Raw genomic sequence first — 10,998 nt, forward strand, 5'->3', positions numbered from 1 at the left:
AAAAATTACCAGTCCGACAGAGTTTTCCACAAGATTATCGAATATACATCACAAAATTATCGAACATACATAACAAGATATTGAACATACATCACAAGATATTGAACATACATCATTAACACTGCTTGTTATAAAGTTATGTGTTCTATTTTTAGAAGTGGCTGTATTCTGGGAAAGGCGGCTAAACATATTTTTCTTCGGGAATTTGGTCAATATACATGTATATCCTCGACAAAGTACATGCAACTTTTGATAGAAATCTGTAGGTTTTTCAATATTAAGATGTGGTATGGGGAATTAATTTTTTTTTTTATTTCCTCTTCTGCACGAGTGGAAAAGGAAAGTTTGTAAAGAAAAATGGTGATTATAGAGTTTTAATTGTTTGAGCTATTTTATTATTAAATACTAATAAACTTACTAATATTGTGTGTCCCTGCAGTTTGGGTGGTTGCATGATGTCTGATAATCGGCCTCTAAGCAATGTATCAAGGCAGCGATAAGCATTTGTAACCACCGCGTGTGGACGATAGTATGTTTTGCGTCTCACTTTGCGTAAGAGTTCCACAAAGGGAAAGAACTATAGGACAACTCTGAAATTGCATTCATTTTTAAAAATATGTGAAAACTCCGTGACCGGTGGAACCGACAACTAAAACAGTACTAAAAGTCGGTTTTGGTCTCGACAATTCCCCTCAATAGCCGTTTACCTTACTTTTTCATAAAAAGATAAGAATGTGAAAGGGCAGTGGAATATATTTACTCAATGATATCCTCGTATATGAACATATGTGCTTTATTTTAATTCCAGTTCAGGTTAGAATCGATCTTGACATTATCTCCCTAATGAACTCATTCCACTACCTTTTCATAAGGAGATAAAATATATGTACTTATCAGCATGTGTTAGTTTCGTATTTACTGATAGTGTTTTGAAATATATTTCATTTTTACCGTTCAGGTCAAACATCTCCCACTTGATAAACATTTCCCAGTTGTTGATATAGTTTTCATAAAACAAAGCTATAAGAATGTTTATTCTTCTTTTTCATTTACTACCCAACAATGCGCTTCATGAAATATGTCAGCGAGAAGCGTCGAAGTTCATACCCTCATGTACATGTACTTTCAGAAATGATGTTGCTTTCATCTGCGACAATGAATAAAAGTTTTTAACAAACTAGTTCGATTCGGTTTTTAGTACCACTTGTCTGTGTAATCCTTACCAAATATGGAGCGTCATCAAGATCAAAGGGTGCATTGGCTGTTCCGTTTAATGTAGCGAATGGGTCAACCATATTATATTTTAGTACTTAAATCTAGTTTATATTTTAAAACAATACATAAAATTATAAATAATAAAATGCCTTTCTTTGATGTTTTCATCTCGGGTCATGATTTTTTCCCCCTGCAATGCTAGCTACCTTCATCACCTGATGAAACAACAAAGAAAGCATTTTATTGTTTAAATCGGACCCAGATTGTCAAAGTGAAGGGAGCGAAGTCTGGTGTCACTGAGTTGGGCTGCGGTGTCCCCCAGGGATCGGTCCTCGGGCCCGTTCTGTTCAACGTCTACACAGTATCCCTGGGGACCCTTCTCAGAAAGAACAATGTCTTGTACCACATGTATGCTGGCGATAATGAACTGTATATCAGCTTTAAAGTCCAACAGGCCCCTCTTGTAGTCAGTCAGATGGAATCTAGCTTGGGGTCAGTTCAAACCTGGATGGCTCAGCATCACATCAAGATCAACACAGACAAAACTCAGGAGCTAGTGATATCCTCCAAACAAATTACCTCTAAGCTGCAGATACCATCACTGCAAGTAAGAGACGACTCTATCACTCCTGTTATTGAGGCTAAGGTCGTTGCTGTAACCATTGACTGTCACATGACCATGGAGGCACATATATCATCAGTGTGCAGAGGTGCCTTCACCCACCTTAAGAACCTGAGCCGGCTGAGGAGATATCTGGACAGGGAATCGCTGGAATGTGTTGTCCGTGCCCTCATAACAACAAAGCTGGACTACTGTAACTCTCTCTCTACTACGGCTTACCATCAAAGCAGATCCAGCGACTCCAATCCATCCAAAACGTTGCAGGCAGAATCATCTCAGGCACCCGCAAATATGACAGCATTACACCACTACTACGCTCCTTCCATTGGCTGCCAGTTCAGCAGAGAGTCATCTTCAAGACATTGGTGTTAGTGTACAAAACAGTCAACATCATGGCTCCATTCTATCTGCAGGAACTCATAACACCCTATGCTCCCTCCAGAACTCTGCGGTCCAGTGATCAGAGCCTACTACAAGTGCCATTTACCACCTCATCGGTGATTCAAACTCGAGCTTTTAGTGTGACTGGCCCTAAACTGTGAAATGCTCTACCATATGATATCATAACTGCTGCTAGTCTCTGTATCTTTAAATCTAAACCAAAGACTCGTCTGTTTACAATTCATTACAACTAGCCTGTGCAGATGAAATCGAAGTCAACATTACTATGTTGTGCAATCATAACGGACTTCTTATCTTCACTTACTAGTTATTTGTTCTTATACAACTTATTTTACTTATTTCATTGTTATTTAAATAGCGTTTAGAGCAATATGGATTTTACGCTTTACAAAATAAAATTATTATTATTATTATTATCAAATCAAGAATAGAAATTACACATTGAAATCCCTATTAACAGCAGTATTTTTTTTTTTTAAATCTATAATTATATATACGTAGATTTCTATATACATATACATATTTCTAAAGTAAATCCCTTTGAGCCATTGGTCACATAAAATCTTGTTAATTCTATATGAAATGAATTATAGAAAGTATGCGTTCGAATATCACTATTCTCTCGCTAAAAACAAGTTACAAAATTAAGGTAGCTTCCATTCTGTTCATTGTGAGTTCTTTGTTCAGCTTTAGGTTACAATTCTAATCCAAGAATTGACAACCATGTTTTTCGTTTATGATACTGAACATTAAAAATATAGCTTATTTACAGTTGGCAACCAAACTCTTTTGATCTTTTTAATGCAGAGATAAAAGCAATATTTTAGCCTTAACTCTGTGTTGTGTAAACAATACTCGAGCCTTTTTCATGTTTACAAACAAACTAGCGAAATTAAAGCATCCTAATATTACACAGACACAAATGTAACTTTTAAATGGCACATTTTACTTGAAATGTATGGTCTAATTTTCTGATAGCTATCACATTTCAAATAAAATGTGCGAGTTAAAAGTTAAATTTGTGTCTGTGCAAAATGCTGCTGGTGAATGCAAATGTACGGAAGCGTCACCGAATAATTTACGACTGCCACGACTATGACGAAGGAAAGGGTTGGATGGTAGGTCTATTCATCCTAGAACAGTATATTGAAACGATCCGCTGCAGAAGACCTCACAAAGGGTTGCAAGATCAAAGGCCTGAAGGGCCTGAGAATCGACTCGCACTTCATTGTCAACTGAAATAGGTAATCTTGAAGGAGCAAGATAGTAGTATTCAAGGATGACGAACATCGTGTGTGTGAGTTTGCATATGCACCATTCTTTTAGCGGGATTTATACTTTAATGCATCTTGCCTGTGTAAAGCGACTAAATTTGACTAGGTCAAGACCACTGCCATTTAAATTACATGTACATATCCAACTTGGATCTAAAGAGTCATTGCTAACTGATGATTGTGCTAAACAATCCATGATGTACAAATGCTAAGACTTGGAGGAAAATCATTATGTAGTCATATAGTACTTTATATCACAATAGAAAACCCTCAAATAAGCACCACAGTGGTTGTAAGAAGATGCCATGCAACAAAAAAGTTTAGAAAATCAATTCCTTGAGCTTAAACTTTAGTCAATGTTACAATTACTATACAGTTGACATCTGTAAGAAACATCGCTGTTTTTACTGTACTGACTCTCAGTGCATTTTTTTTTTTAGAGCTTATTCAGCAACTAGTCATAAAATGCTACCATCAAAACAATAAAGAAAACAAGAAATGTTTGCCAAACAATACAAACATACAACAATACCCCCTCCCCCTACGTGGTGCAGAATTGAAAAGGGTTATACACATGCATCATTTAATTCATAATAGTACCAAACCAATTCAAGTCAAGATGTTGAGTGGACGATATATTCCTATTGCCAGAATGGACTGACCCTTGGCCTTTGACCATGTGACCTAAAATACATAGGAGTCATCTACTCCATAGGATGTACCAGTGTACCAAGTTTGGTGTCAATCAAGTTACTGATTCTTGAAATATAGGAGACAATATATTACTATGTCCAGTTTGACCCTTGATCTTTAACCATGTGACCTCAAAATCAATAGGGGTAATCTACTTCTTAAGATGTACTAGTGTTCCAAGTTTGATGTCCGTGAAGCAAAGGATTCTCAAGATATTGAGTGGATAGTATATTCCTATGTCCATTTTGACCCTTGACTTTAACCATGTGACCTTAGAATCATTACGGGCCATCTACTCCTTAACTCCTTAGGATGGACCAGTGTACCAAGTTTGATGTATGTCAAGCAAAGGGTCCTCAAGATATTGAACGGACAGTATATTCTTATGTCCAGAGTGGACTGACTCTTCACTTTTTGACCTAAAAATCAATAGGAGTCCTCTTCTACTCATAACCAACCAACATTTCAAATATCATAACGATCAAGTGAATGGTTCCCAAGATATTGAGCGAACATGTGGTCTGCCGACGGACAAGTGCAAAGCAACCCCCCCCCCTTTTTTTTTCTTCTTTGAAAGGGGACAAAAGTAATTGTTTATAGAATGTCATATACAATTACATGAATTTAGAAATATGGCTGAAATCGGTTTCCGTACTTCGGAAAAACGTAAATACTGACTATTACAATGACATTAATGGGCTTCCATAATTCTAGAAAACAAGAGGCCCATGGGCCACATCGCTCACCTGAGTCACCTTGGTCCATATCAGAAGATTTTCCATATCTATTTGCATGTAAAACCGTAGTCCCTATTATGGCCCCAAACCTACCCCTGGAGGCCATGGTTTTTGCAAACTTGAATCTACACTATGTCAGAAAGCTTTCATGTAAATATGAACTTCTTTGGCCCAATGGTTCTTGAGAAGAAGATTTTTAAAGATTTTCCCTATATATTTGTATGTAAAACTTTGATCCCCTATTGTGGCCCCATCCTACTCCAGGGGGGCATGATTTCAACAAACCTGAATCTGCACTATATTAGAAAGTTTTCATATAAATCTCAGCTTTTCTGGCTTAGTGGTTCTGGGAAGAAGATTTTTAAAGATTTTTCCTATATATTTGTATGTAAAACTTTGACCCCCTATTGTGGCCCCATCCGACCCCGGGGGGCCATGATCTTAGCAATTTATAATCTGCACTATATCAGGAAGCTTTCATATAAATCTCAGCTTTTCTGGCTCAGTGGTTCTTGAGAAGTTGATTTTAAAAGATTTTTCCTATAAATTTGTATGTAAAACTTTTATGCCCCCTTGAGGCCCCATTCAATCTCCGGGGTCCATGATTTTAACGAACTTGAATCTGCACTATATATAAAAAAAACAACAACAACAACAAAAAACCCAAAAAAACCAAACTTTGACCCCCTATTGTGGCCCCATCCGACCCCCGGGGGCCATGATTTTAATAATTTAGAATCTGCATTATATAAGGAAGCTTTCATATAAATCTCAGTTATTCTGGCTCAGTGGTTCTTGAGAAGAAGATTTTTAAAGATTTTCCCTATATATTTGTATGTAAAACTTTGACCCCCTATTGTGGCCCCATCCGACCCCCGGGGGCCATGATTTTAACAATTTAGAATCTACACTATATCAGGAAGCTTTCATATAAATCTCAGCTTTTCTGGCTCAGTGGTTCTTAAGAAGAAGATTTTTAAAGATTTTCCCTATATATTTGTATGTAAAACTTTGACCCCCTATTGTGGCCCCATCCGACCCCCGGGGGCCATGATTTTAACAATTTAGAATTTGTATTATATAAGGAAGCTTTCATATAAATCTCAGCTTTTCTGGCTCAGTGGTTCTTGAGAAGAAGATTTTTAAAGATTTTCCCTATATATTTGTATGTAAAACTTTGATTCCCTATTGTGGCCCCATCCGACCCCCGGGGGCCGTGATTTTAACAATTTAGAATCTGCATTATATAAGGAAGCTTTCATATAAATCTCAGCTTTTCTGGCTCAGTGGTTCTTGAGAAGAAGATTTTTAAAGATTTTCCCTATATATTTGTATGTAAAACTTTGACCCCCTATTGTGGCCCCATCCGATCCCCAGGGGCCATGATTTTAACAATTTAGAATCTGCACTACCTAATAAAGCTTATCTATAAATTTCATCTTTTCTGGCCCCGTGGTTCTTGAGAAGAAGATTTTTTAATGACCCTACCCTATTTTTACCTTTTCTTGATTATCTCCCCTTGGAAGGTGGCCTGGCCCTTTATTTTAATAATTTAGAATTCCCTTTACCTAAGGATGTTTTGTGCCAACTTTGGTTGAAATTGGCCCAGTGGTTGTTGAGAAGAAGTTGAAAATGTGAAAAGTTTACAGACGGACGGACAGACGGACGGACGGACGCCGGAATACGGGTGATCAGAAAAGCTCACTTGAGCTTTCAGCTCAGGTGAGCTAAAAATTACAATCGGAGTAATGCAGTATGCTTATTAATTTACCCTCGTATTTAACCAAATATAATACGCACTTATGAGAAGGGACACATACTACATACCACTAAAGGTATTTGACTCATATTGTTTTAGTCAATGCAGTGTGCACTTAATTTTTCGCCGCGTTGTTTACCCATCTAAAAGCGTAAAATTGTGGGGGAAAATAATCTTACACCCTGTAACTAATTATTATGAAACAGCCCATTAAAAGTTATCATCGTGCAATTTTTAAAACTGCCATGATATTATGATACCGTGACTAGCACATATTTTGTCTACACGTCGTCACTTGATTTTGTAAGATTTTTGCATGTTGCACGTTTTTCATGGGTCTAGGAATATGCGATTACTTTCGAGTTTTAACTTTCCTTTTGCAGTAAACAACTGATGTACTTACCCATCTAAATGCGGCGAAATATTAGAGGGTTATGTTTGAATTCTTCATTTAGTACCAATTAAATTACTGGCTTTGATTATTAATATGTTCATAATTACCGAGGGTGTCGTTCTATCGCACCTTGGTACGTCATTTTTCGATGCTGGTTACAAAACATTGAACGCTCGCATCGGATATTAAATTGATAAGAACCTTAAACAAAGAAAATATCGAGTCTGTTAAAACTTTATTGCTACAAACTTTCGTGATTTGCTGAAATTAACATTATTTCCCCGAAAATACTGCTATGTAGTGTGTATAAGGACAAGATTGCTGTTTTCTTAAAAATACAAATTCTAGTGCATGCTTTAGAGAAGTTAAATGCGATTGTACACACGAACTATGGTATTTACACAATTTACCGGCCCCAAAAGGGGATGCGTATTAAATATATTCGGCAAAATGCGGTAAATGTGATTATCTATATCTGACTGTAGAATAGTCTGAAAGCGAAAACATAACAAACTGAACGTGCGTTCCTCGTCTCACCCCGGTAAATTCCTGCAGAAATAGTCACATGGTTTAGGCGTTGACATACTTTCGCAGAGGCCTCGACGGGGAGTATGATCGGTCGTAATAGACCAATACCATTTTCAAATATTTATTATGCTTTTCCAACCAAAGAAAGCGAGATATATTACTTTCTTTACTATGAAATATTTACTTACGAGTTATTTGTTTCATGTTGACGAATCTAATTTTGTAGTTGCTATCTTTAAACACACGTAAGTCGCATGTTTAATAAAAACAAAAGTACAATCACCTATGACACTTATTGACTTAATTTGCTTACATCATGTATTCATGCGCACTATGTTTAGTTTCTTTAAAGGAAAAGGCAACCCTAACAACATTGCTGCTTTTATCAATAAAATATTACTGACTGATATCGTAAATGATAGTCTTTAACAACAAAAACCCTTGCTTAACGATTAAATCAATATTAATCAATCATATATTTCAATTACACGTCGCTAAGAGAGCGGTCATTGAAGTTTGATATATGACGTCACACCGTCAGTTCCGGTTTATATTTCATCAGCAGCGCTGTAAACATGACAAGTCACGAACAGTTAGATTTGGAGTCGGATAGATTTGAGCTCATTTTTTCACAAGTAGAAATTAAGAAAAGACGTTCAGTCAAGTCGCAGACCAGGCAAACGGTACGTTTCTTCATACAAATGTCTCGAACCTCAACTTGTCATTACGCAAATGATGGATCCACAGTTTACATGTACATAGTCTTTTCTTTTCAGATGACTTGGTTGGGTCAGGAATTTCGGCAACCCCCCCCCCTTTTTTTTTCCACATCTCCCTTCCACATTAGTCTAGTTAACTGATTGACAGAAAGGCATCAACCTATTTATTCGTAATATCTACCACATGCAAGGTGAAGATAACGAACAGTGATCAATCTCATAACTCCTACAAGCAATACAAAATAGATAGTTGGGCAAACACGGACCCCTGGAAACACCAGAGGTGGGATCAGGTGCCTAGGAGGAGTAAGCATCCCCTGTTGACCGGTCACACCCGCCGTGAGCCCCATATCCTGATCAGGTAAACGGAGTTCTCATCAAAACCGGAACACGGTGTGACGTCAAAATTACTGATTTTTGTGATCTTGAATACATAAGAGTTCCACATCATGGCAGCCTCAATAGACGGCGGGCATTTCAATTTTTAGCGTTTTCAAATTAGTACTGACACTTATCTAGGCCGTATATCAACAGAATGGTATGACACAATTTTATCAAATAATTAATTCTCTCATTTATCTTTTAATTATTTGGGGGGTTGCCTTTCCCTTTAAACGTATTGAGGGGACTCATTTAAATTACATTGTTATAAGAATGTCAACATACATGTATGATATGTCTTCAAAACTTAATGAAGCTGTTCAAAAAAGCATGAACATTTTTTGAAGATCTTTGTTTGAGGGATTTATTTGCTGTCGGTGTAAGAATAAACAAAAAGTTTGTGAGCCGCGATAAATCTACACGCCGTTGACAGCAAGGAGCATCTCGCTTCGCGAGTCGACTCAATAAAAACCCATTATCAACGTCATAAAGTGCCGTAGTCCAGACATCATCAACGTCACAAAGTGCAGTAGTCCAGACATCATCAACGTCACAAAGTACAGTAGTCCAGACATCATCAACGTCACAAAGTGCAGTAGTCCAGACATCATCAACGTCACAAAGTGCAGTAGTCCAGACATCATCAACGTCGCAAAGTGCAGTAGCCCAGACACCATCAACGTCACAAAGTGCAGTAGTCCAGACTTGGCGTTAATTCAGACTCTATTGTTATTTCGAGGCGAACTAAAGAATACTTAGCGATTTTTCGTCCTGAAAGAACGAAAAGACAACAAATTGTAAAATAGCATAAATCGGCCACCATACCTATCACCTAGCCTTGCCGCTACGAACAAATAGAGCCTGAATTAACGCCAAAACTAGACATGGATGAGTCCAGATTTAACTGACGGCAGAGTTTGACTTTTCCGCCGTGTACATGTAGACAATCGTGTCCTTGAACGTGACAGATTCGGCGGAGGCAGCGTTATGTTCTGGGGATGTGATTAACACAATATTTCCCTCCCAGTTAGTTATTTTGAATTTACTTTTTATTTTCAGTTTTAAATTGGAGTAAATTAGAGCGATACTTGTGAATACCTCGGGTGAAAGGTGACGATAATGAACAGTGATCAATATCATAACTCCTATAAGCTATACAAAATAGAGAGTTCGGCAAACACGGACCACTGGACATACCAAAGGTGGGAACAGGTGCCTAGGAGAAGTAAGCATCCCCTGTCGACCGGTCACACCCGCCGTGAGCCCTATATCCTGATCAGGTAAACGGAGTTATTCGTAGTCAAAATCAGTGTGCTAATAACGGCCTAACAATCGATATGAAACACGTCAGACAGCGTTTGACCCAATGATAGGTTGTATTGACGAACTAGATCGTTATAACGACCATAGATTTTGCGAAATGCTGACTTCAATCGAGACTGTTGAAACCCCTGTACCATCAACTTGTTTTTCAGTAGCTTGCCTCGATTTCAAAACTGACTATACGCAGAACAAGCTATTGCGTATCGAATCAGTTGAGAGATATCAACACCATATGCAGGTGATAATGGAATATCGCTACATAAATATGGGAAGTTGACGATGGAGAAGCTGAAATCATCCCGTTTGTCATACAGTTGAGTTGTCAGTTTGCCGTTAATGTCTACTTTCAATAAAATATCTACATGTAAGTATGAAGCAGAAGTGGACGACTCTGTGGTGTCTCAGGTAAAATGTCATCTAAGATATTCGTGAGTGTCAATATTTTCAACATTTTGTTTTTTTGTGTATTGATCAAGATGTTTGGAGAGCAGTAGGAATAAATACCATTTACATCACCATTACATTGATCTGGAGAACGAAAACAAAGTTTTTAGTAGAGGTTTGCACAACTTTCACAGGCCAAAATCAATAAAAAATACTTATAAAAAAGTGAAGATAACGAACAGTCATCAGGTTCATAATTCCTATAAAGAATACAGGTTTAAGAGTAAGGTACACATTGACTCCTGGACACACCAAAGGTGGGAGCAGGTGCCGAGGAGAAGTAAGCATCGCACTGTTGACCAGTCACACCCGCCGTGAGTCCAATATTTTGATTAAATAAGTCTGTAGTCAAAATGGTATATACAGAACAACCCAACAATTGGTATGAGAGACAGCATTTGACCCAATGATAATTTGTGCATTGTAAAGACGATATATTGATTAAACAGCCAGCTTGTCATCCGATTGTTAATGTCCACCATATTCATACGATACAAGTCAATCCTG

The sequence above is a fragment of the Ostrea edulis genome, chromosome 9 (assembly GCF_947568905.1).
Source record: "Ostrea edulis chromosome 9, xbOstEdul1.1, whole genome shotgun sequence".
Taxonomy (NCBI): Eukaryota; Metazoa; Mollusca; class Bivalvia; order Ostreida; family Ostreidae; genus Ostrea; species Ostrea edulis.